At 32.3% G+C, this 27650-nt stretch overlaps 1 protein-coding gene across 1 annotated transcript in view; it reads left to right on the top strand.

The window, feature by feature from the left end:
• Positions 1 to 3158: 3158 nt before the first annotated feature.
• Positions 3159 to 27650, top strand: part of LOC118192469 (serine/threonine-protein kinase ICK-like) — a 148307-nt gene continuing 123815 nt past the window's right edge. The window contains exon 1 of the mRNA XM_035363453.2: positions 3159 to 3342. The gene's annotated coding sequence lies outside the window, so the exon portion shown is untranslated. The remainder of the gene's footprint in view (positions 3343 to 27650) is intronic.

Raw genomic sequence — 27650 nt, 5'->3', positions numbered from 1 at the left:
TCTACGGGAAAACCCTTGTAAATTTCAGAATGTAAGTAGAAAGAGCTATACTTTGATTTTACAAAGCCGAAAATAATTCTTTTAAATTTTTTTAGGTCGGAAATGTTTCATCTTTACTTTTTTTAAGTCGAAAAGGTACGCGCAATTATTTTTTTCCTTCTGTAAAATAAAAATATTTTATTTGCATTTCTCAAAGGTGAAAAAAATGTGTTTCAACTTTTTAAGCTTGAAAAGAATTTTTTGATTCAAAGCTGTTTCACTTTACATTGTCATCTAAGGGGAAAAAGGTCACATTTATATTTTTTCTAAAATAAATTTTTTCCTTACTCTTTTTTTCAAAGATGGAAAGCTTCATTTCAGATTTTTAAGATTAAAAAATATGTGTACTTTAAGAAATATACACTTTAAATATTTCAGAAAGAAATATTTTCCTTTAGGTAATTTATTTCTTTTGTGAAGCATCAATAGTAAGTATATTAGAAATATTTCATTGCTTAAATGTCTTTCTTAAATTATAACTCTCTTCTATAAATTAATACAAAGCACCCAATTTACATAAATGAGCGTACATGCAGTTTGCATGTAAATAAGAAATAGAATATATATATACCAGAAATTAAACTTTATTAGTCCAAAGGGGCAATTTTCCCAGAAGGACTATTAGTTTTGTTTTAGCATTTTGCGTTGATGCACTACAAGCGTTGCTCCACTATTCAAATTGTTGCCGCCATACATTACCACCCTGTATTATATTTAAAGAAATTAAATAATGAAAAATCTGCATAAATGTATGTATGTTTCTCGCATTGTGATAAAACAATGGTACCTAGAGCCATCAAATTTTGAATGACTTGATCCTTCTGTGAATCTGGAAGCCCAAATTTGAAATTTGGAATTTTTTTTATTATCAATGTCATATTTTGTAAAACTTGACAAATTTTTGATTAGCAAACTTAAGGATTTCAAAGTGAGCAATGGCAACATTGTATGGAAAAACATTTTTATCTCCAGCACGCGAGACTTATCCATTTGAATCAAATCTTTAAATCTTTACTATGACTGAGTGAATGCTGATACGGACTTATATATATTCACACACACACACACACAAAATCATTCTCTTAAAAAAGATTACCGAAAGATAATTGTAGTACTTTAAGATACACGTTTTTGAAAATAGAATTAAAAAAATTGCTTTTTCCGTATAATTTCATTTTTATGTGATGAAGAAGTAAGTTGCTTTCATTTTTTTTCTATCATAACGTAAATTGTTTTCAGAGACGCGCATTGTATAGTTTAAATGATAGACTTAAAAAATCTTTTCAGATACACAGCTCTGTTTTTTTGTCAGTAAAGGGCAGCATGAACATATCTCCAAAAGTTAAGATGCTGTAAAAACCCTCTTAACCCGTTTGCAGTTTGGAACTCTAAATTCACCAAAACAGCAGTATACATACAACCAGGGGCGTAACTAGAGGTGGGCAAGGAGGAGCATCTGTCCCCGGGCGCAGAATCGAAGGGGCGCTTAACTGATGTTACGACATTTTAGAATTAAATGTTTTCCATCCTTGGCAAGCAGCAGGGAGCGCGGAATCTTCAGTTGTCCCTGGGCGCTGAAATCCCTAGCTACGACTCTGCATACAACTTAATTAACAACCTAAAACATCTCACCTCCACTCCTGACCTGTCTACGCCTCCTGTTGTGATGCCACTAATGATGCTGCATGTTGCACATGTACCTTTTAAGTCTCTTATAAGGTCAACGATATTGCACCTGTGACGTCATTGGCCACGCCCCCTTATCCACTGATACAGAGCCCCCATTTTATAGCTACTTATCACCATCAAAGTGTCAGAAAATTGTATCTCTCTATCTGAAAGCCATTCATGGTTGCGAAATGATAATCAGTAAATCAAACTGATCTACCACAACCCTTACTTTGTGCTCTTCCTACCTTTTCCAAACAATTCCTCGTCGCATGAAGTTGTTTAAATATTTCTTAGTAGCTATTTCATTGTTTACAGTGCGGAATGAATCACATCGAACATATGCATGGATCATATTCTGTCTTAAGGAAATTTTTGAGTGAATTTACGAACTTCTGTTCTAATCTTCTGTACTATGGAATGATCTCTTATCTTTTGCATCACTATTAAAAATTTTAATATGTACCAACAATTTGCTGAAGATTGCGCTTATCTAATAATTCACGGCGAAGTGTACCCTTATTTAGTTGTCACCTGTGAAAAATCTTAGTTAGCATCTTTCTAAAATCGGCGCCCTTAACGGCTGCTTATAACGCCTATGGTTGGAGATGGCATTGTTGCATAAGTGCTTTCCTAGTTCCTCCCCCCCCATTAATAAAGAAAATGCAGTTAGTTTGTATTAGAAAGTTCTCCAAGAAGGCACCCCTGTCCATAGGCAGATAACATTCATATCATTTGCCCCATTAAAATGAAGCACATAAATATTTCCGCTGTTTTTGTTTTATTTCGAAGGTTCATGGTAGTCACTGTTGTTAAAATATCTTTGTAAAATGTTTTCTATTTCTTTAAATATGCAACACATGAATTTTAAAAGAAAAGCTCATCAGAATATTTCCACGCATGTTTTCACCCCGTAAAGAATTGTGGAAGTCTGTGTTTGTGACCCAAATTACCTAATCTGAAATTTAGCTCACGTGGTTTGTGTAGATCTCCATTCGTAAGGAATTAAATAGGTAGAGACATTTTCTTTTCGGGTCGTCTCTCTTAGCAACAAATGTTTAACTACTTTACCTGGAATCTAATGGGAAAAAAAATCCATTCTCTTGTCCATCTTAACTCGACAGCTATTATTCTAGATTGAACGGGGTTACGCAGGTCTATAAAAAAAAATTATAGACAAGAGCATGATTCAGATATTCCTTAATCGTTTCCAACATCCGCTTTTCGTGAAATAAGATTACTTTTTTGCGACATAAAGAAAAATGAAAAATAAAATAAATTTCTTCTAATCATTGAACCCAAGATCTACGCAAGTTTGCGTGCCTTCCCAGCTTGTTTAACCTTGTATGCGTTCACCACACCCTCTTCACGGCCTTGCACGTCATCGACAAAACAGAAAAGAGCCATCTGCGGTGGCTATCCATGACAAGCCTTGTCGATGGTATACGATGTAGGAGACTGTCGTTTTCTGCATTAAATTAACTTAAATTGTTTATTTACTTTGAATAAGACTGTTTTCCCATTCATACTGCTGTGCTTAATGCCTGGATTATCACTTCCTAGTTTTACCTTCAGAATCTGGAATCGAGAAAACTCAATGAGTTCATCATGAAAGCAACATTTTGTTGTCAACAGGTAAGGCTTCTTAAAATTCAATATATTAGAGATTCATCTATTTAAATTTTTAAGTTGTCTATAAATAATATGAGTACCTCAAGTGTGAAGAATTCAAGTTTCCTTATCATTTATAAGTTCTCTGCATTTAAAGCGAATTTAGGATATTAAAATAAATTATCTGTAATCTTCGTATTTTGTATTTTAAGGAAACTGACACTTTTTATAATTTTATTAGTTAATCTTCTAACAAATGAAAATGTGCAGTAATGTTACTTTAATCATTCATATAAAAATATAAAAAGTATCACTGCTGTCAAGCCTATAGAAATGAATTCAGTTTTCTTGCGAAGACTGATTATTTTTGAAGCCGTTCCACTATTAGGGACTGTTATAAGTTTATATTGCAAGTATTTAAAAATGAATTCTGCATTTATGGTGAAATGAGAAATGATCATTTCCAAAGATATGCCATCTGTTGGACGCCTGCTATTCTTTAAATCACAGGGATTATTCCTGATTTTTAGAATGTTATTTTCAAGTAAAGATTGAAATGAATAATTTTTTTGATGGAATTTTCATGTACGTGCGCGGCGAACATAATAATAATAATAATAATAATAATAATAATAAAAGTACTACTTTCGCATTTGAAAATGTTAACTTGCGAAAATGACAGAAATCCGAATGCTGCCAGCGCTATGTGCTACCGACAAGCTAATTGCTAAATGTTTAGTAATCCATTTGACTACAGGCCGGTCCACTTCTTAGAATCTGCACTTGCTAGATTTTGCAAAATAAATTACAAATCAGACCCTGAATTTTTTACTCTTGCAAATGTTTTATACTCTTGCATTAAAAGTGAGTTATTGAATTCTTCCGATGTCTAGTCCAACTAGTCCAACAGAACAACATATATCCGTACAAACTGGGAATATAAATGAATTTGAGAAATCTGGAAAATAGGCTTTTCTTTTTCTTCTTTCTCTAAACACGTATTTATTGTAATGTAAGTGAGGGATAACTTTTTATGATGATTTTATTTCAACAAAAATTTTTCAGCTAAAAATTGTTAAGAATTTTATTTCTATAAAACAAAATACAGAACATTGTTTCCTACCCTTAAACAAGGGACAGAAATAAAAAAAGTATCATATATATTATTTTTATAAATAAAACTTCTTTTCTCGCTGTTGTTAATTTATGAGTTCGTGGAAATCTCTCAAAATAATTACTCCAAATAAGCCGGAAGAAACTGACACTTTATTGCAATCAAAACAGTACACAGTAAAAATAAACAGCTGTAAATAATTCGAGGAGAACGCAGAAATTCAGGAAGCCATCTTAGCACACGAGAAACATCGCAGATTACCAATATCACTTACACCTAAAGCGAAATTATTTTCTGCACAGAAATTAATGTGAAATATTCCAGTAAATCATATTTGTTCTTGGATCACAGATGATTATTTATTTACACTTTAAAATAGTACTTTGTGTACAAGTTCTTAACACAAAACCAATGGATATCCTTAAATCTAAAACAAAAAATTTTATGTGACCAGCACATTACTTCCATGTTAGCATTCCAGCAATTCCATGTTTCCAATGGCAGCGAGCTTTAAATGTATTGTATATATGTATTGTATAAATGTATTGTGTATGTAAGTATTGTAGAGATATTAGGATTTTTTTTTTTTTTTTTTTTTTTTTTGAAAGCAGGAGAGATGAAAAATGAGCAATGCCCTCGCCGGGACTCGAACCACGGACCTCTCGAATACGGGTCGAGCGTGCTGACCACTACACCACTACACGTTTTCATCACTTCAATATTCAGACGATGAATTTTTTTTATCTCGTATGCTTTCTTAAAAATCCAAAGAATTGTTAGACCTATTGTGTTAATGACCGGAGAAAAAGTATAAAGCCTTCTTTCTGACTCTTTAACGTTGAAGAATTAATTGCAAATAAATTATAATCTGTGTTACTTCTATCAATTAAAACTATCATGTAGATATGTAATTTAACTTATTGCTTTTGAAAAAAATTAAATGTGGTTGATCTAAAGTGTTATCGAATATATCACAATACTCTAATTCATAAACTAATAAACTCAGAATTAAGATAAAAGTTTAAAAATAATTATAAACTTGAATGGTAATCCCAGTGACTTAACAATAAATTAATGAAAACAATATGGATTTTGAATATTTTTCGTGTTTAATAAAAAAGTAATAAAAGGCAATAATTTTATTACCATCTTTTTATTACCATCTCTGAGAAGTTTTCTAATTTTAGGACCTGTAAAGACAACTTCTTTTAATTTGCCAATTTATAAGGCTGTAAATTGGTCATACATATATTTAAGACACTGACCTTTTTTTGGCAAGGCCTTGAGAAATTGATTCACCAAGCCTAACTTGATATGCAGAAGTGGATGGAGAACTTTGGATTTGTCAAAGCTTTTCGGAAAACATTTTTGGTTCCAAGTTCTAATGAAGCGCTTTTTGGCCAATCTTTCTTTATTCGATGTTTTTTTTTTTTTTTTTTTTTTCCTCCCCTTTGTTATCCCATTCATGCAGAGAAACAAGGAAACTTTATGTACCATCCCCTTGCCGTATTAGGAACATCGATATTATTTTGAGATCTTCGCACGTAATTCACTTATGATCGTCGTATTTTATTTTTATCGAGAATGAATTTCAAATCTTTATAACACTTTTTTAAGTGGGTAGCATGTCCGACAGGTTTTGGCCCACCAGCGGCCGAGTGGTCGCTGAACACTGGAAGTCTTGAACTACGTTCGATTTCAGGCGAACGAGCTGGCTGCATACGAGTTTTCGTATTTTTCCCCATATGTATGTGTATACCAGCAGTTCCCTTAGGAAGTCCTCCACGAAGGCATTCCTTCCGTTAGGCAGAGAGCCTAGTGTGCTTTGCCATAATCATTTAAACCGAAAACGGACGGCTATTCATGCATACATATTTCCACTTTAAAGAAGGACAACTTGAAGCTTCTTTTGAACGAACCTGTGAATAAACTCCAGTCGGTGCTTTCGTTCGTTAAATTTATTTAAAAGTCTACGTACGTTAGTGCAGAAGACAAAAGTTTACTTCTTCTGAAAGATATTGAAGAAAATCTTTTTCTCACCACCTGAACCGGGAAAATGAAGTGGCAGCTACGAGCGGTTCTTCTCTTAAAGCCTTGAACCAAATAATTCTGAATTTCCCCTAAGTATACTCCTAATATTGAAGTTAACTTTTTAGGAGTGTCAGCTGTGGCTATGAACTGGTTGAATGCTTTAACCAGTCACATTTTTCTAGCTATAGCTTAACACAAATTGCTACTGCACATACCACACACATTTAAAATTATTATTATGACTATATCAGAAGAAAAACAAGTTAAAGTAAACTTAAAATTAGTAAAGAAACAGCCTTGCATTTGGCGTAGATTTAGATTAAAAAAAAAAAAAAAACCTCAATCAATTTTTTATTGAATTCATTCACAAAAATTTAGCTTGGTTAGTTAACGACTAAGTCCAATCCAGTTCTTCCTAACGCTTTTAAAGTTCTATTAACTTAATTTTTCACTTCTCAATAGGTTTGCCGACATATGGCGCAACCTTCCTGTTCGCTTTATTGCAGTAGGGTATAAGTAGAGCATATCGCTTTCTTTAAAGGTTGCGTAATGTTTCCCAAACAAGTCAAAAAAGATCCTACCAAAACTTGTACAGATAGATTCATCATCAACAAATCCTTTGCGGATGCCATCAAAACCACAAATGGATCCACACCCAATTTCATCAATGAAGCTGAAAAGATCTTCGAAGATCTAAACACCCTGGTAAATTTCCTGAAAAGTTCAGAAATCCAACATTTAGCACAAAATATCAGAAAATAAGAAACAAATACAGAATCAGATAGCTCCAAAAAAATCGAGCAAATTCAAACTCAGGCACCCACTCAAACTGTGTTGTTGGAATGCTGTAAACATTTCGAACAAAATTGATGAATACACGAACTTTTTAGCCAAATATAACATTAACATCGGCATGATTTCTGAGACTCACCTCATTCCTGCCGATAGACTTTATGTGCTAAATTACCGTATATACTGCGGTGATAGAACCACGCGAAGAGACGTGGTATTCTCATAAAAAACTCTCTTCAATCATGCCTCGTTTCTACAGTTTGTTCTGATGGTTATAAAAGTGTGACCGCTGTTGTTGTGCTTCAGAATAAAGATATCATACATTTTACTGCTGTCTTCATTCCACCTAGACATAGACTTTCGGATAACACGCTCAAGAACTTACTCCCCAAAGATCAACAAGTCATCATTGCTGGTAACATAAACGCCAAACATATTGACTGGGGTTGCTGTCGAACAAATCCCAATAGATGTACTCTGCATAACTTCATATGTAATCATCCGTGCTTTCTATGTAATCCTCTGCGTGTACCAATAGAAGCTACATTTAGTTCTGCAAATCCTAGACACTCCGATATCTTGGATATTATACTCTCTAATACCCATCGCTCTTGAATTCAAATTTGAGCTCACCTCAGATCATGTACCTGTTATAGCTACCATTGGTGTTTTGAAAGAAGACCCTCCCAATTATTAAAAGTTATACTGACTGGATTACTTTCCACAACATCCTTATTAAACAGCACTCTAATTTCTTTGCTCTTTCTATCAAGCAGACATTGACCAAGCATTAAGGTCTTTACGGAAAACATCTTAAAAGCTTTTAGAGATGCGATTGTCACGGTGCAGTTCACAAAAAAAAAAAAAAAAAAAAAAAAAAAAAAAAAAAAAAAAAACGTTAAACTCCCACGAAGCATAAGAGAAGTTATTAAAGAACGCAATAGAAAAGTTAAACTCTGGCATCGTAATTGGGATCCGGATTTAAAAATAGAAATTATCATCAAGATCAAACAGCTTATTTTTGACTTCAAATGTGAATCCAAGGAAGAATTCATCTCCAAACTGAACATCAATGACGGATCGCTTCGGAAATATCTTCAGAATCTCAAGAAGAAAACCATCTGCAATATACCTCTCCAATCAGGCTCTACCATTGCATATTCGCTTCAAGATAAAGTGAACATTTTTGCAGAATATCTTGAAGAACAATTCACTCCTAACATGCATCCGATGAATCCTACTTTTAAAAATGCTCTAGAAAGTTACGTTCTTTCATGGCTCCTACTGCTTATAATCTTCCTAACTTTGCAACCTCTCTAGAAGTTACTAACATCAATCGTTACCTTAATGTTAAAAAGGCACCAAATGCTCCGAAATCTCCCAAGAAATATGATTAGTAAACTTACTAGTATTTTAAATGCCTGTTTTAATCAAAATTACTTTCCTGATTCTTGGAAGCAAGCTAAGATTTTTCTTCTGCCTAAACCAGGCAAAGATGTATCTAAGCCAGATCGATATAGACCAATTAGCTTGTTATCTAATTTAGGAAAAATCTATGAACGTCTCCTCCTCAAAGATTGGAACCATACTTGCATCTTCTACCAAACGACCAATACAGATTTCGTAAAAATCTTAGCACAACTCATCAACTTGTCAGAATTGTGGAATTTATCGGTTCTGCTTTCCATAACAAGCAAAGCGTAGCGCTCCTTATGCTGGACATGGCAAAAGCCTTTCACAGCGTCTGGCATGAGGGGCTCATTTTCAAGCTCATCAGTCTTAGATTACCTACAGAAATGATTCTCCTGATTTATTCCTTTCTACAACACCGACAGTTCATCTTTTCACTGGGCAATAAAACTTCTACTGCAAGGCCTATAAGATCTAGTGTCCAGAAGGGCAGTATCCTGGGACCGGTTCTTTATCTGTTTTACATTTCGGACTTCCCACATCCTGGACTTAACAATTACTCTCTGCTCGCATGCTACGCCGATGATACGGCGATAGCTATCAAATCTATCAAGGCTAATCAAGCAATTCATAAAATGCAAGAATATCTTTACAGTGTTGAAGACTGGTGCACTAACTGGAGAGTAAAAATTAACGCCAGTAAATCTGTTAATCCTCAATAAAACTAAAAAACGCACCAATGTTAACGACTTTACCTTATCAAGAGCCAGTTCCATTAGCTAAACAAGCTAAATATTTAGAAGTCATTTTAAACCAAACTCTCATTTGGACTAATCATATTAAGAATGTAAAAAATAAATCCATTGGAATTATATGCAGGTTTCTTCCAGTCATTGGTAAATTTTCTAATCTTAGTCTTAGAACCAAGAGGCATATTTATACTACTTGCATCCGACCAATTCTTTGCTATGCATCGCCTGCCTGGAATACTGCTTCTCCAAATGAACTCTAGCAACTCCAAGTGGTGCAGAACAAATTTCTACGTATTATTACTTATGCTGACTTTATTATCCGCAACGAACTTCTTCATAGAGATCTCAAGCTTGAGACCCTCACCGACTGCATTAAAAAAAAACAAATGAGAAGTTCTTCACAAAAGCAGCCCAATGTGAACTATTCTCAAGTCTTCAACTCAGGAAATTCGCTTCGATGATCACAGTATACATCCACTGCAGTCCACACTATCCTGGATGAAGACTACTAGTTCTCCTTGTTCCTCAATCGGTGGCTGTTCATACTTCCATTCTTATCAGATTCAAACTGTGTTGTTTTCTAAGTTGTTTGGACCTTTTCTTGAGATTTTCTACTGACTGATGTTGATGTTGTACTGACTGATGTTGTATTGTAAATAAGTTGTATGGGTTGAATGAGTGTTGTTATTTTGTAGTATTGATCTTTTTGCTGTATAGAAGTGTTTTCTGAATCTCTTTTTTGCATTTGTCATTTTTAAGAATTGTCATTGGATCTTTTTGGATTTTTCTCCATTCTTGTCATGTTTTATTACCTGCCAGATACCTTATGCCTTTTTTCTCTTGGTACCTCTCTCCTTTTCCTTTCCTCCGACTTTTCATCAGAGATGATATCCTCGTCCAGGTTTTACTATGTCATGTGCTTAATTTCATGAACCGGCAACGTTGCGACACAGGCAATAGTTCGGTATATCTAAGCGTCTAAGTCTAAGCTGCTTTCCAATCTTGCAAATTTCTTTGCTCATGATGAAGAGAGATTTGTTTGCCCTCGAAATAGGTTAAGTTTCTTGTCTAAATCTACGCTAAATACTAGGCTGTTTCTTTACTACTATCATCATCATTATTATTGTAAAAGTTTTATACACAAAAATGTGTAAGACTGAACTTAAATACATAAGTTATTAGTCTCAATCAGAATTTAAATTGTTGTATAATTATGTTTATATTTCAACTATGTAACACTGACTAGTATTTATGGCCATAATTCATAATGAATAACTTTGACATATTTATACAATGTTAAAACCACGTTGTATAAGGAACAGAGGTTTTCATTTGCTAAAGGCCCATTAATTAGAATTTAAAACAATCCTTTAAGCATCACCTCGTTTCCACATATGCTTTAAGAACGAGCGCGAAATTATACACATTGCTTTGTAGCGAATTTGAATCCTATTGGACTAAGTGATAATGTTGACTTTAAGTTATTAATGAACTACATTTAATTGGATTTCAATTCATAGACTTAGTATAAAGCGCCTTGTAGAGACATTAGGAATTTTTTAGAAGCAGGAAAGATGAAAATTGGGCAACGCCTTCGTCGGGAATCACTACGAAGGCGTGCTAAGAAGGCAGGAGAAATGCCTTATAACCTGTTTGTAGTTGTTCCTTTAATTTCTCCCTCCATTGTGATTCTCGATATAGTAGAAGCTTTCTTAAAACCGGCAGCAACGGAACCACGTTCATTCCGGATAAGAGCTTTTTTTCAGATAAATGAATGTGTATTTCTAGAACGTACTTATTCATGTTTTGTGACGCCACCTATAGAGATTGCAGCATGAGAAATCCATTCGTTGTGTTTCTTGATCTATCCGCCACAATTAAATAAATAATATCCAAAATCGTACCGATAATTTTAAATTAAAATATACACACAAAATTTTACATTTAAGAAAAACAAAATTAAAAGACATTTTAAAATTGCCTTATCTATTATTACATGAAAGTTATTAATTTTTTACAGTCATTATATAAACTACCAGTGTCTGCCTGCTTACAAGATTGTCCCCAGAGTTTAAAAAACTCGTTGGGTATGCAATGAAGCTTAATAAAAACTTAGATTAACATTGGTCGATATAGGTCTTTTTCAGCTTCCTGTGAACTGGTTTTGAGAGTAACGGACATTAGCTTGAAAGTTTTCACATTGTGAAGATTGTGTTCGAGAAAGTGATATTATGGAGCCGCTTGGGCATGCTACACTGCTTTACAAAAGGGAATGTTGCCAGATTATTACCTCATTATACCGTATTTCCTAGTTCTCTCAGGTGCAGTCCATTTTTGACTGTAAAGTGAATTCATATTCACTAGGCATGCCGAGCGGCGCCTCAATTCTAACTAATCATGTTTACAACCTTATTTTCCCTTTTAATGAATAAAGAAAGTAATGTAGTCGCAAAAAATTTCGGTTATCACATTTCAACGGAAATATCCATTTTGACTGTTCCCGAATACATTTGGACAATTTTTTAGCGTGAAATCTGTATGTAAGGACAGTATAAGGGACCTTTTTTCTCCCAAAACGGATTGTAAAATGGATTTAAAGAGGATTCAAAAGGAATTTTTTCGTGACGTCTGTACGTAAGTACGCATACATGTATTTTGCATAACTTAAAAACGACTAGACACAGAACGTTGAAATTTTCCATAAGGGACTGCTAGTTATTCACCTCTTTTTTATTGTAATCGGCAGAACAAAATATGTGTACACACACACACACACACACATATATATATATATATATATATATATATATATAGTAATATATATATATATATATATATATATATATAATCGTAAAACTTTTAAAGTTTTAATTTTCGACAAATAACGAAATCTAACTTTTAATGTGGTCTCCTGGTTTCTATACTTATATTTGAGAAAGTTTTATACTCCCTTATGAAAAAATAAAATTATGAGAAGTTTGACTCCCGTATGACAAAAAATTGACCGGGACATTTAATTTAAAAATTTGCAATTTTTTATATCATTTTCAACTTGCCTTAAGAGATCGGTTAATTCAGTTAGAATAATTCGAAGAAATAAGGTTTAATGAAATACGTTAAAAAATGCATATAATTTAATAGGCTGTACAAGGAAATCATGTGGTGGCCACATGTGTTTTTTTTTTTTTTTCCCTTTCTCTTTGTCTGCTTTACTGAATGTATCGTCCAAAAATCGAAAGGGAAAATTCATTTCGAAGGGTTCAATTAAAGTAAGACCATAACAAATTAAAAGTATTCATGTATAAACTTCTAGTAACTATTATTTCTTTAAAAGAAACCGACATTCCAGTAAGAATACAAAATGATATCAACATCACAGTATCTAATAAAATATCTTCATTTCTACTTCTATGTAACTTGAATCTCGCCCGTTTTTACTGTTGTCTCTGATACTCCTTATGCCTCAAATAACCCATAAATAATTAGAGAAGATGAATATGCAGCTGACTTAGCGAAATCGCAGACTGAATGTCAGTTCGCGCTTTCTTCGCTGTGATTGGTCGTTGTGTGTATTGCACGCACTGTATATGCTAAAATGAAGTTCAACAGTTGGAAGGGAGAGGTTCGGCGTGACTTGCGCAAGTAGTTTCCGAGGGTTTGTTATTAAGACGAAAACAATCATGACGTGAATGAATCCGTTTAGAAATTTAGGAAAGCTCGTTTCCTGAAAGCTTGGAAGGAGCAAAAAATTACATGAATATGTTTTAAATTTTCAGAACCTGACATTAAAACGCTGGGGGTAGGGGAACGCGTGAAAATATGGTATACACTTTTTGTCTCAAGGCCTAAATTTCGAATTTAAATTTAGACCTTTAAAAGGGCCGTTATTTTAGTATTCCCGATTAATTAGGTGCTGGTTACGAAAGATTTTATTGCATTTGGATAGGCAGAAGTCCATCTTTTTTGCCAGCATCGATGGAATGACCTGCTGTATGTCTCGATGACATTAAACAGTATATATTGCTAAGAAGAATCTGACAACTGAGTAGCTGAAAGAGCCATTAGAGAAGCTTTCTCGAGTCAGTACTTCGTAAAATTTCGGGTGCAGCATCATTTTCTGAACAATAATCACACCATTTTTTAATCTAAGCATGCACTACAAAATCCGAGATCCAGAATCATCAGAATTTCAGTGACTCTAGATTTCAGAAATTTCCAGATTTTAGATCATCAGTAAATAATCTAGTAAGGCAACATGTAGACTCATGGCAACATTGGGTACTTCATCAAAATTGTTTAAGCCAGACAGAAAAATGCTAACCCTCTACAACCACTCACGTTCCGAAAGTACGAAAGTATGATCGCCACTGACATCAAAACAATATTAATCAATCAATATGATACCTGACAACAGTGACACTCTCCTAGCCAATGGGTGTTTGAAAGTAGCACGAAAAATCTTAGTTAGTTCACTGCAAAATCACATTTATGGCATACTTGTTTCCTTGAGTATTATATTCTCTATTCCTAGACTATGTGAGGAAAGTATATATAGTATATATATATGCAAGATTACCCTCAATAAGAACATAGTAGAGCACCACTTAAACATAACTAGCTACTTTATTTTACTAATATGAAATAAAATGAATGAAAAGATAAATTAAGGTGAAAGTGAATGTTACAGGTGGTAGGTAACCTCACAACTAAAGTCTCAGTCCAAACAGGATTCTATCCATGCCATGAACATTTCTCACACATTATCAGTCTCTAACAGTTTTATAAGCACGTAGATTCATGCCTTGAGAGAATACGTCTATTCTCATCCATCCACGGCTAACTATATCGAATATTATCAGCTTCGCTACAAGGAACTTGAACATCGAAGGAAACCGTCTGTTTCCACGAACTCTTGGGCCCACCAGCGGCCGAGCGGTAAAGTCGCTGAACACTGGTAGTTCAGTCTGAGGTTCGAATCCCGCGAACAAGCTGGTTGCATGGGCGTTTTCGTGGTTTTCACCATGTGTAACGTGTATACGAGCCAGTTTCCCTTAGAAAGTTCTCCACGAAGGCATCCCTTCCCTTAGGCAGATAGCCCTCGTGTGCTTTGCTATAATTAAATACACACACCACCAACTCTTGGAGGATTTGCAAGCCGTCTGCTCCCTTCCGTTCCTTTCCTCGTCTCGAAGTTGTCTGGGCGTTGTCTCGATTGCTCCGCGTTGTGCTAAGCTCATGGACTTAAAAGAAATAGACCAACACAAATGGCTTTTCTCCCTCTTCTGATGCATTCCCGCCTGTCACCTTGATCACATCTGGAGAAGTAGGCACGACTTGCAGAAACTTACAATGGTTGGCTATTGCAGTGTGTATAATTGTCAAGAAAAAGATGGTTGTAGCGTCTCATTTCACAAATTGGAATTTCTACATACTTTTATTTTTGAAACTGAGATTGATTTAAAAAATAGCATATTTATTAAGCATAATTAACGTTCCAAATAATTATAAAGGTTTTGCATGCTTTTAGGGCTGGATATTTTTTTAGCTTGTCCTATGCTATAAGGAAATTTGTAACTACTTCTTTTACAACATAATATTTTAAATCTGAGCTAATAGAAAATTTCAAACAAGCAATTTTCTCTTCCAAATTTTATGCCTTTTATTGGTATAAATAAGTAAAAAATACTAAAATATTTAAAAACGAATTTTTGAAAATTTTGTTTAAAATTCTAAATTGTGCTGTTTTTTTAAAATTATAGATGAGTATTATAGCACAGTTTCTATAAAGAAATTTTATTTCAATTATATTTCATAATACATCATAGTGATAAACACTTTTGACTCCTTAAAAATTTCTATACATTTAATTCTAATATTAAAATTGTATTTAACCGTAATAATTAATTTTGCTTGTATTTTATATTAATTATTTTTTTTTAATTTATTTTTTGTTCTGCATAAGATTTTTTTATTTACTGTTCATTTAATTTATTAGCTCAAAGGGGCGGTAGCCTAGAAAGGCTGTTAGTTTCGAAGTGACGTTTTGCGCTGCTTCACTATAAATGTCCGTGTCTCCTTGCAAATTGTTGTTATCAAATATTATCGCCCGGTATTATACTTAAAGAAATTAAATAATGAAGAATCTGACAAGACAAAGGCGACGGTATCTAGAGCCATCAAATTTTGAATAACGTAATCCTCCACCCGAACATGGGCATCTGGACGGCCGAATTTCGAATTTGTTTTAATGTATTTCATATTTTGTAAAAATTTAACGAAGTTTTGATTAACAAACTCAAAGAGTTGAAAGCGAGCAATGGTAACGCTGTACGAAAAATAACATTTTTATGTCCAGCGCGGAAATTCTAAAGATATGGATATTTTCAAATATTTTGTGATATTGCTGTTGAATTGAATTTTATATGGTTTACGAGCGAAGAACATGATATTAAATAAATATAGGTAACACACAAAACGTTAAAAAAGGTCCCTTTTGGGCGTAATACAAAATCTGAGTGCTTATAGATTTTATTTTATCTTTTTTATTTTATCTTTTTTTTTTTTTTTTTTTTTTTTTTTTTTTTACTTCATTACACTCAGAAAATTTTATCCTCCGAATTTTATGAATTAATAAAACAAATAATCCCCTTTAATGTTAATAATTTAATGATCATATAATCAAATAAATGATCGTTTTGTAATGTTATTATAGTTCGGAAAATCACTGCCTGAAAATGTTCATTAAATTTAAAAAAAAATTATCAGATCTTGTTTAATTTTATCTTATTTTTTTCAAAGCATCACGTACTATCAATCTTATTTAATTTTATTTTATTTGTACGCAAAATTAAGTCCATAAATTTTGTGCTTAGAGATTTTAGTGAAGATATTCGTACATGAATTATGCATGAAAAAAATGCGCGAAATGCAGTAAAAATTTCTTTAATGAGATATATTAAATCCTTTAGAAAAAAACTGTGACTTTCATAATCTCATCACTACACAACGTATCACATTTAATAATTAAAAACAGTTATGTGGTACAAACGCCATAAGTTTCAGTATTAAAGTAAACCAGATCGTCCCTACTCTTTCTTGCGAACATGTCAACGCGTCACTGACATGCCTATCCTTAGGACATGTTTATCCTTATAAGAGATAGACTAATCCAGTGGACAGGACGCGCGTCACCGACGTGTCGGCAAGAAAGAGTGGGGACGATCTGGTTTGCTTTAACACTGAAACCTATAGCGTTTGTATCACATAACTCTTTTTAATTATTAAATGTGATACGTTGTATAGTGATGAGATTATGAAAGCCACAGTTTTTTCCACATGGGATTTAATATATCTCATTAAAGCACTTTTTACTGCATTTCGCGCATTTTTTTCACGCGGGATTCTGGTACAAACATCTTTACTTTGGTAAAACGGTAAAAGCTTTAGGCACAAAATTTATGAACTTAATTTTGCATACAAATAAAGTAAAATGAAATAAGATTGATAGTACGTGATGCTTTGAAATAAATAAGGTAAAATTAAACAAAATCTGATAACTTTTTTAAAAAATTTAATGACCATTTTCAGGCAGTGGTTTTCAAAACTGTAATAACATTACAAAACAATCATTTATTTCATTATATCATCATTAACTTATTAACATTAAAGTGAAATATTTATTTTAGTAATTTATAAAATTCGGAGCATAAAATTTTCTGAGAGTAATGAAGGGGGGGGGGGAACAAGGTAAAATAAAATCTAGAAGCATTCAGATTTTATATTACGCCCAAAAAGAACCTTTTCTTTTAACGTTTTGTGTGTTAACTATATTTATTGAATATCATGTTCTTCGCCCGTAAACCACATACATTTGAAAACAGCATATCTTTAGAATTTCCGCACTGGAGATAAAACTGTTATTTTCCGTACAGTGCTCTCTCTGAACTCGTTGAGTTTGTTAATCACAAATTCGTTTAAGTTTTACAACATATGAAATAGATTAAAACAAGTTCGAAATTCGGCCGTCCAGATGCCCATGTTCGGGTGGAGGATACATTATTCAAAATTTGATGGCTCTAGATACTATCGTTTTTGTCACAGTGCGAGAAACATACATGTATTTATGCAGATTTTTCATTATTTAATTTCTTTAAATATAATACAGGGCGATAATATTTTGTAACAACAATTTGCAAGGAGACACGGTCATTTATACTAAAACAGCGCAAAATGCCGCATCGAAACTAACAGCTTTTCTAGGCTACCGCCCCTTTGGGCTAATAAATTAAATTAACAGTAAATGAAAAAAATCTTATGCAGAACTAAAAATAAATTTCAAAATAATCACTATAAAATACAAGGAAAATTAATTATTACGGTTAAATACAATTTTAATATTAGAATTAAATGTATAAAAATTATTAAGGAGTCAAATGTGTTTATCACTATGATGTATTATGAAATATAATTGAAATAAAATTTCTTTATAGAAACTGTGCTATAATATTCATCTATAATTTTAAAAAAGCAGCACAATTTAGAATTTTAAACAAAACTTTCAAAAATTCGTTTTTAAATATTTTAGTATTTTTTACTTATTTACACCAATAAAAAGCATAAAAATTGCAAGAGAAAATTGCTTGTTTGAAATTTTCTATTAGTTCAGATTTAAAATATTATATTCTAAAAGAAGTAGTTGCAAATTTCCTTACAGCATAGGAAAAGCTAAAACAATATCCAGCCCCAAAAGCATGCAATACCTTTATAATTATTTGGAACGATAATTATGCTTGATAAATATGATAAATTTTTAAAAATCAATCTCAATTTCAAGAATGAAAATATGGAGAAATTCTAATTTTTGAAATAAGGCGCTACAACCAGCTTTTTCTTGACAATTATACACGTTGCAATAGGCAAACACTGTTAAATTTCTGCAGGTCGTCCCTACTCCTTCGAATGTGATCAAGGTGACAGTCGGGAAGCATATTTCACAAGTGCACATCAGCGTAGCCACTGAGGGAGGGGTTTCGAAAACAGACCAATGAGCATCTATTGCTCTTGTGACGCTAAATTTTCATGCATGTGAGGGTATTTCGTTTACGTTTTAATTTGCATTTGTTTCGCGGTAAAAAATGTATGGCGTAGTAGAAGAAAATCTCGTTGTGCATTCGTTTCATGAGTTTAATTAATCGCTGACATTTTACTTTCGCGATTTTTATCACAATATTTGGATTGATGTTCACGGTATATTATCGCTCTTTTCATCGAGAAAATGACTCAAGCTATAATTAGCTTCGAATATTATGCATTTACTTAACACCTGTGAATTAAGAAAATTCGAGTGTATAGTTTTTTTAAATAATTTTTCATATAGACCGCAATAAAAAGTTCTGACTTCTATTTACATATATAATTGGTGTAAATATTTTTCTCATATGCATAGTTTTATATAAAGATAGCATTTGGGCTCAGATGTTTATCACATACTTCTTTGTTTATCTTATTTACCATTTATTAAGTAATATTTCACATGAATATTTTTGCGGAGTATCCAAAATGTGTTTTTATTTATTTTAAATTCTTTCAACCAGGTAGTCAAATCTTCACATTTGCTTATATTTGATCTAACTTCGCAATGAAAATTTTCAGAACTCGACGGTACTTTAATTATTTCGTACAGAAAATTGCGTGGCAAAATATTTTAAACCATTTTACTTAAATTTTAAAGCACGCGAAAGGTCATGTGACAGGTCAGAAATATTACTGGATGCCCATTGATCCATCCTAGAAGCCCCACCCTCGGTGGCTACACAAATGTGCACTTGTGAAATATGCAGCCGGGAACGCCTCAGACGAGGGAGAAAACCCATTTGGGTTAGTCTATTTCTTACAAGGAGGTTAGAATAGAAGGAGGGAAGGTTCAACTCAAACGGTGAAGCTTGGCGGCCATGTTACTGTTATCACTTGACTTGTGCAAGGAAGTCTGTAATTGTAACATTTTTCCTCCCTTTTCTTTTTGAAGCATGTCAGCGTATATTGCATATGGATGCACAAATAGATTTTCAAAAAATATTCCTGGGATTACTGTTCACTCATAAGTATTGATTTTCTTTTTTGTGTGTGTGTGTAATTTCATAAATATGTTAAAAAATATCACAATGTCATGTTGTTTTCTTTCCAGATGTGAAAAAAAAAAGACTTAATAATAATCGAAACATGTTAAATACATTTTAATGTTTTTGCTTACAGCTGGTATCTTCGTTCCTTAACATACAATGATATGTGCTAGTAATTAAACTGTATGATTTGAACGCTTAGGTAAATAGTTTTATAATTTTCATGAAAAGTAAGAAATCAATTGTTACTATTTTTATGAATTGTAAAGGTGTTAAATAAAGCAACGCTTTCTTTATGCATTAATTATTATTCATTTTTAAGTTTTGTGAACTGTTACGAATATAATTTGTGCATTTGATCGAGATAAACTGTTCAGTTGTTAAAATGTTTTTGCATAAGCTTACAAATTTCTGGGCAGTATTGCGATAAACGTAAGTAAAATATTTACACAATTGAACATGTGAAAAGATATATCCAAAAATTTATATAGGTACATTTCTGTAATTCAGCTTAATTCAAGGTAATTTCTTTGAGATTTATAAATATGAAACGCGCATAAACTGAAATCATTGAATTCACATAAATCTGGTTTATTTTATTAATATTTATTTGCTTGTTGATATAAGGTTGTTGGTTGTGGAAAAAAGCTATTTAAAACATTCATTTAAAAAAAAAAGCAACATGTTACCATTTTTTTAGATAATTATCTGCTATTAATTTCAGGTAAAAATTATTCTAAGTGATTCTTTAATAAATTGTGATAATATTGCGAATAAATCAGAAATATCACTTCTTAAAGAAACAATTGGAAAGTATACCCAACAAGTTGATAATAAAACCTATACAAATTCTTGAAGTTATGCAGAAACATCATTTAGATTTCGAACTATTTCTTAATGATTTTCTGTACTTAGTAAATTACGGATATCATCTTTATAACTTTAAAACAAAAAACTAACAATAGCGAAGCATTTCATTATAAATTTAAGATATTTTTACTGGAAAATCCCTGCATTTAACAGCTGAGAAACACGTACGTTTCACTACCGTATGGCAAATGTTTTGAAATTACAAATATGGACGCCGCTTGTTCCGTGGAGCTTCATTCCCGGATAGTGGAGGAAACTGCGAACCCTCCCTCCTTCTATTCTAACCTCCTTGATTTCTTATAAGGTCCATGTTGCTGGGGAGAAGTAGAAGTAGAGGGAGTCGAAGAATCTACCTCCACATATAAAATAGCTGGTGGTCTGGAAATTAGATCATTCCGGATATTGGATATTTGAATTTTGGACATTGTACTGTATGGCTTGATGATAAATCCTTTCTTAGGATAATAACTAAACTATTGCAAAGAAAATTAACAGGTAGCATTCCTGAACATAAAATTCAAGATAGATAAATGCCCAGTAATTTGAAATAATGTTTATCATTTATAAATGTTTAATTTTGACGCCTACAGATATCGATAAACGTAATATTGCGAATGGATCACCATTCTCTTCTCTTTCCTACACGAAAAGCCAAATAATTTGATATATATATATGTAAAGGATAAAAAAACAGAAACTTAGCTTTAAATATCATAAAATAGTTTTAAAAAATAGATATACGGATTTGACTAAAATGGGAAACGTTAAAAGAATAGATTATTGAAAAGTGGGGATTATCTGTAATTAAATCTAATGATTCAACTGAAATTTCTAATTTTTCGTATTTGAAAAATAGCGTAGCCAACATATGATATATTTTTTCAGCTACTTTACTGAAATAAAATACAAATTTAAACTGTATCCATGCAAGATCTATTAATGCTTAGCTAAAGCAGACCACAGGTGCTTTATTATAAATATGCATAGCAATAAACTGTAGGTAGCAGGATGCATATATTTTAGGTCATTAATAAATAATAATCTGTGCAATTTCAAGTAAGTTAATAGTTTCCTATCATTGTTTTATTGGGATGGCTAAGGAAATATTAAAGATTCAAGAAATTCTACTTAAGAACGTTGATGTTGTAAGCTTTTACTTGCACAAACTGAAAAACTGTCATAATTTCAAAAATCTTCATTTTAAAACCCCTAAACCAAGTTTAAAGTCGCGCATTTATACCAGAATAAATGCATTAAAAAACAAAAAAAATTATACTAAGTTTAAAAATAAACGAAAAAGGAAAACAGAAAGAATACATTTCAGAATCTGTACCTCTGCAATAAACATTTATGAGAAGAAATAAAGAAAAGAAACTAAAAAAATTAATAAACTTAATGGTTTCTCACAGCATTTTAACAATGTTATATTTCAATACCTCAACTACTAGCATAAATATGGCAGGAAAACTGCTACATACAGAACTTAAGCAGGTAGCAACTTTATTACAAAACACTGCTATGGAATAGTTTTTTTCTTAATGATCTATATGATTCTTCTACAGGGAACAGAATTTTTTATTCTTATCTATTAGTTTGGTGTCACAGCCAACTCTATAATGGCCTTGAAGCGCAAAAGTCACGTGATCCAGATGGTTGATGTGTGTGGTTGTGAAGTATGTGTTGTAGTGTGTGTTCGTGGATTTTTTGGATGTTTATTTTGCTATTCTAAGTGATTTTAAATCACTTAAACTAAGGTAAATAATATTTTTATTTATATTTCGTTTTATACCTTTTTAATTTTTAGATTTATTTGGGAAAATTTGTAGCTGTTCTCAATCGTATTCAAGTATTTCGTTTTAACATAACATCGAATACATTTACTCTAGTTTGAACATTTTGCATAGTATTGTTTTGAATATTTGTTTGGTATAGTACATTAGGAATTCTTTATTTTGATTATTACTAATAGAATATTTGACAGTCTATCCCAATAAAAGAAACTGTATCACCACAAACATTTCAGGCATTAATAACTATTACAGATGCATTAATTCAATTGATTCCACATTTGTTTCAAAAGTATGAAGCTGAATACATATTGTTAGGAAAATTTCAAACTGATGCTACGGAATCTCGTTTTGGAATCTATCGACAAATGTCAGGTTCAAATTATTAAATAAATGACCTACAATTATTAGGAAGTGAGAAGAAGCTTCATTTTAGAAACAATATTATAACTTCATCATCAAATATGAATGTCCCTTTTACCAGATTATGATAAGGATTCTATCTTTACTTTTGCGAATATTAATGATTATTCAAATTTACTAATTAATGTTTTTTTTTATAGAAAATGTTTCTACTGATATTTTAACAGTGCTAGTTTAGGTTACAGATTATGATGCCATGAAAAAATTAAGGGTGATAAAATGCAATATTTGCCAGGACTGGTTGCAACCAGGACTGTTCATTCAGTAGATACAGCAGATGATATTTTTGGTTTTCTTAAAGAATTAGATAGGGGGAAATTAAAACTTTTCAATCTAAGGTTACTTTATTAACATCTTCAATTGTATATTTCTTATTTGGTGAAATTCTTAAAAACATGAAAGATACATTTCTTATGTCAGGAAAGCAAATGGATATTTTACATAATTTATCTTGCATACACTTTAGGTCGAATTAACTTTAATTTAACAGATTCTTGCACTTGTGGAATGACAAACTCGGTTAGAAAATATCTTTGATAACTTGTAAAATAATGTTAAATAATTATAAAAAATATAAAAATGACAAAATTAATATAAAATGTTCATATAAAAAGATTAAAAAATTTACCAATTAATTTCAGTTAATAAATCACAATTTTTTATTTTATGCTTTGTTTCTGCATAGATTATGTATAATATGTAGCATGTATGTATACGCTACAGCGCCAAGTTTTATGAATTTATTTTTAATAGTGGAATAGGCCTGTAATTTGGGGAAATTACTTTAAAAAAACCAAGACTTACCTCTTGGATGGTTTGGAAAAAGTGATTCAGCATAAAATTGGAGGTGGTACAAATAGATGGCTGTCTTTTTTATGAATGTAATTAGCATTTAGTTCTTTGAAGTTTCCTTGAAAGATTTATTTATAGTATAACATTGCATGTAAGTTCATCTTTATACTCAAATTTGCTTGCATTTAAGGAATTTTTAATTCGTTTCCCCTTTTTGACAAAATTGAGATATCCAGTTTTTATTAGCGAATGGAGTGAAGAGAGACGACTTTGGGTATTTGCCTTCTGAAAATTTATATAGTTGATGCGATGGTAATTAACATGGAGTTTTACAAAATATTTATTTTACTAGTATAAAAATCTAAATAAAATTTACGGAAGCACGTCCGCAGAGAACCCGGTAAATGTAAACATCGCCAACTTTGGCGATAATAGTTCAAACCTGGTAACTCATCGGATATTTCCTTGTTCGAAGTATGCAACCACTCCTTTTGCGTTTATTTTGTTGAATTATCACTGTCTTTGTTCGCATTTGCAGGTTTATATTATTCTTCTCTTATTTATTATTAGTTTTTCTGAATTCTTTAACAACGAATAAATAGAAATATTTTCGTAGATAGATGCCGGTTCTCGGTTCGGGATGAAAGGAGGGGTGAATGCTAATTTGTAACACGGCTGTTCACGTTGTGTTCTTAATTATGAACAGCTCTAAGAACCATGAGGTTTCCAACGTCTAAAGTAATTTGTTTTCGTAGACCGCAAAAATGTGCATTTTAAATAAGTAATGCTTTTATTTTTATTATTGGTTATTGTCATCTAAAATTCTGAGAATAAATTAATTTTTATGGCGTAAAATTTAAACAAGATAATATATTGTTAATGCTTTTCTAACAATAACCTTTCAGAGGATGGCAGGTGTGACATAAATAGATGATTAAATTGAACTGGAATTTAAGACAAATTTTTTTCGTATTGTCACGTTTAACCGGTTAATTTCAGTATATTAATACTAATTTATATTTTTATATGAAGTTTTATTTCCGTTATAAATGCTCTTATGCAAAATATATTCTTTTCTGTGCTAACTTCACTCCACTTTTCTGTGCTAACTTGAATTTAATACAATTTTCGTATATCACGTTTAACCGGTTAGTTTTACATCTACATGCTTATTATCTGTGAATTTTTACTACAATATGCTTAATACATTGTTTTATCTGCTAACTTGAATTTACATGCACTAAAAATCACGTTTACGGCTCGGATTATCGTCGATGAACCGCGAGCTTGGCGAGTAAAAATGCAACGGCGCCAACGGGTTCTTTCCCGAAGCGCCAACGGGTTCTTTGCGGATGAAAACCCAAATTTAGATCCATAAATCTATTGAATTCCCTCTTATGTGGATTTTATATTGTTTGGGGAATAAATTTGATTCAGATAGCATACATAAATGGATTCCATTTTTATCAAAATTGCGTAAATAAAGTTTGCATGTCGTGATTCTCAATAATATTTTTAGTTATATAAACAAAGTACAAATTGTTTTAAAAGCTATAGAAGATATTCATTTTTACCACCTGTAAAAATATTGTACTATGAAAAAATTTAATGTTAATCATGCGATCTACTCACGTTTATTAATTTTACTTATATTTATTTTAAGACAAACTATTATTTTCAGCAAAGTTAAACTCCGGGATTATAGTGAAGAGAAAGAGATCGACTATTTCGATCACGTGACCTTCCGAAACTGATTTCGCTTCAAGGCCATGATACAGTCGGTTTGGTGTGAAATGATGTCATTAAGCTTGGAGGGGGGTAATTTGCCAAATATGGTATTTTTCTGGGAAAATAAATGAAATATGAATGTTTTTCATTGCTTAACAGTAATTATTTAGCTATTATTAAAGAAAGATTCACATTTTTGTGCTATGAACACGTAACATGAAGTTATTCCAAGTTATATCCAAATAACGGTGTTTTCAGATAAAATACTCTAGTTTTATTTTCGACTTTTCTGATCCCTCTAAAGTGATTTTTAATTTCCATTAAGTCATTTTTTTCATTTTGTTCTTGGAATTCGTGCACTCGTTGCCAAGGGCAACAAACGACTGTAAAAAGTTATCAGATTTATTCCCGCTACCTTTTTTAATAAAATAAGTTTATCTAATTAGGAAGATGTTCATTTCCTACGATCGATTATGTTAATTATTTCATTTCTGCATATCCACTAATACAGCCGCTCTGCTCTATTTCTGGAATGACATTCAGTAACAACTTCCGCTCCTAACCTATCGACCGAAGCACTACTGATACACCTGACCGAAACACTGCCAATTTTTTTCATTAGCTCTGCTTTATTATCTCACGGACGACAGATATCACTGACCGCGTGCGGTGTGCGCCGAAAGCAGCCCGCTTTTGTGAAAATGCGATTTTTGACCTTGAATCTAAAAAACTCTCACTCCATCTACAATTTACGCTCGGGGCGCTGTTGCCATGAGACAAAGCCTAAATAGCGGATTTCGCGTTTAAATAGGTGCTTTCTGAAATTAACCAGATACGCATTTATTCAAGTTTAACGTGACTTGTTTAAAAACAGATTTGAAAAGGTCAAAGAATCTAACCTTTTTAAATGGTGTTATTCCTATAAAAATTGGAATTGCGCAGAAATTTGTATGAATTGGGAAAGTAGAATAAATTAATATAAAATATATATATGTGTGTGTGTAGTGTGCGTTTGCGTGTGCGTGTGTACATGATGATATAGGAGCCTGCCAAATCCAGAAATAATTTTGCTCTCAAAACAACACATTTATTTTTTAGCATAACTTCTTGAGAATTTAAACACGTTAAGCAAAATCAGAGCAGCTGGTAGCAGGGTGGTAAAACAGGTGCCAGATCAAGAAACTTTATGCGGAAAACAGACTCACACTCTTATAAAACTGGAGCCATAAAAACAATCTACATTTTTCTCTAATAAAGATTATCTTTATCTAATCAGTTTGATGAGCGAATAAAGAAATGTACGTGTAAATAACAATAGGAATTTAGTGTGGTGACATAGAAAAGAATATAGAATGCTGGTGGATGGCTTGATTTATTTGATTATGGCAAAGTACTTGAAAGAAATCTACTTTTAAGAATATACTTTTGGAAGACTTTTTAAGGAAAACTGGCTCGTATCCACGTATACATAGAAAAAGCAAGGAAACCCCCATGCTACTGACCCTTTCGTATTAAATTGTATTAGGTCGAAGCACCAGTATTCAGCGACTTGACCGCTATGTCGCTGAGGATGCTGGAAGTCTATAATCATCCAAGCATAGTTCTTTCTAACATTACAGAATTAAGGAACATATTGTGTTGCCAGACGTCCCTATTGTTGATAAAAACATTCACTGTTCAAAAATAATCTTTTCGAGATGATAGTAAATTTCTCGGTAGCAAACGGCATAACTTCATTGTTTTCGATTTTAACCTTGTTGGAAATTACTTCCTGTCCTCCTTTCACGAGAATGTTGTTTCTTGTGCACAGTTGGTGGTTTGACTCCGTCTGGTACTTTTCAAGATGTTTGTTTGGTTATAATTTTAGGACGGTTTTGTCGCCTTTCCGAATAGGAATTTTGATGTATTCTCGCTTTCTTAAGTAGAATACTTGATGGGTGCTCATGTACCGATTTTTTATTCTTGTTAGCAGTAGTCATTGCTGGTATCTTTGCTTCTACGCCTCTAGCAAGCCTTGCATACGCGGCTTGTTAGCGGCAGTCCTTGTCGTGTGTATGCTGATTCCAAGCATATTAAAATGTGATAATGTCTCACACAGCCTAAGAATATGCTTGAGATTTTCCAGGAGTAATTTAAGAATATTTCAGAAAAAATTCCATAATCTTCCAATCATGCACCAGAATATACATAAAATATTGCAATGTCCGCCAGTTTCCATATGCTAGAAATATTCTTAGAAATATCCAAGGAATAGTCTTTATACTGTCTAGGAATGCTTCAGAAATTTAGACTACAGTTAGAAAGAAAATATGTTACCTTTTAAATATGTAAAGGTTTTCTTTGGGCTTGTATACAAGAAATAATCTCAACCCATTCCTTTTCAAAGCTTCGCACCCTTTTTAAAAATAGACGAAAGCTGTTTTAAAGTGTAGAAGAATATTTCCATGAAATATACCTCAAGAGTGTCAGAAATATTTTTCTGATAGATTAGAAGTATATTCCTAATTTGATTATG

This window comes from Stegodyphus dumicola, chromosome 7 (assembly GCF_044657685.1).
Source record: "Stegodyphus dumicola isolate Sdum_Otavi_A_Nest chromosome 7, ASM4465768v1".
In the NCBI taxonomy this organism is placed as follows: Eukaryota; Metazoa; Arthropoda; class Arachnida; order Araneae; family Eresidae; genus Stegodyphus; species Stegodyphus dumicola.
The sequence above is the reverse complement of the archived record's forward strand: the minus strand, read 5'-3'. Positions and strand labels throughout refer to the sequence as shown.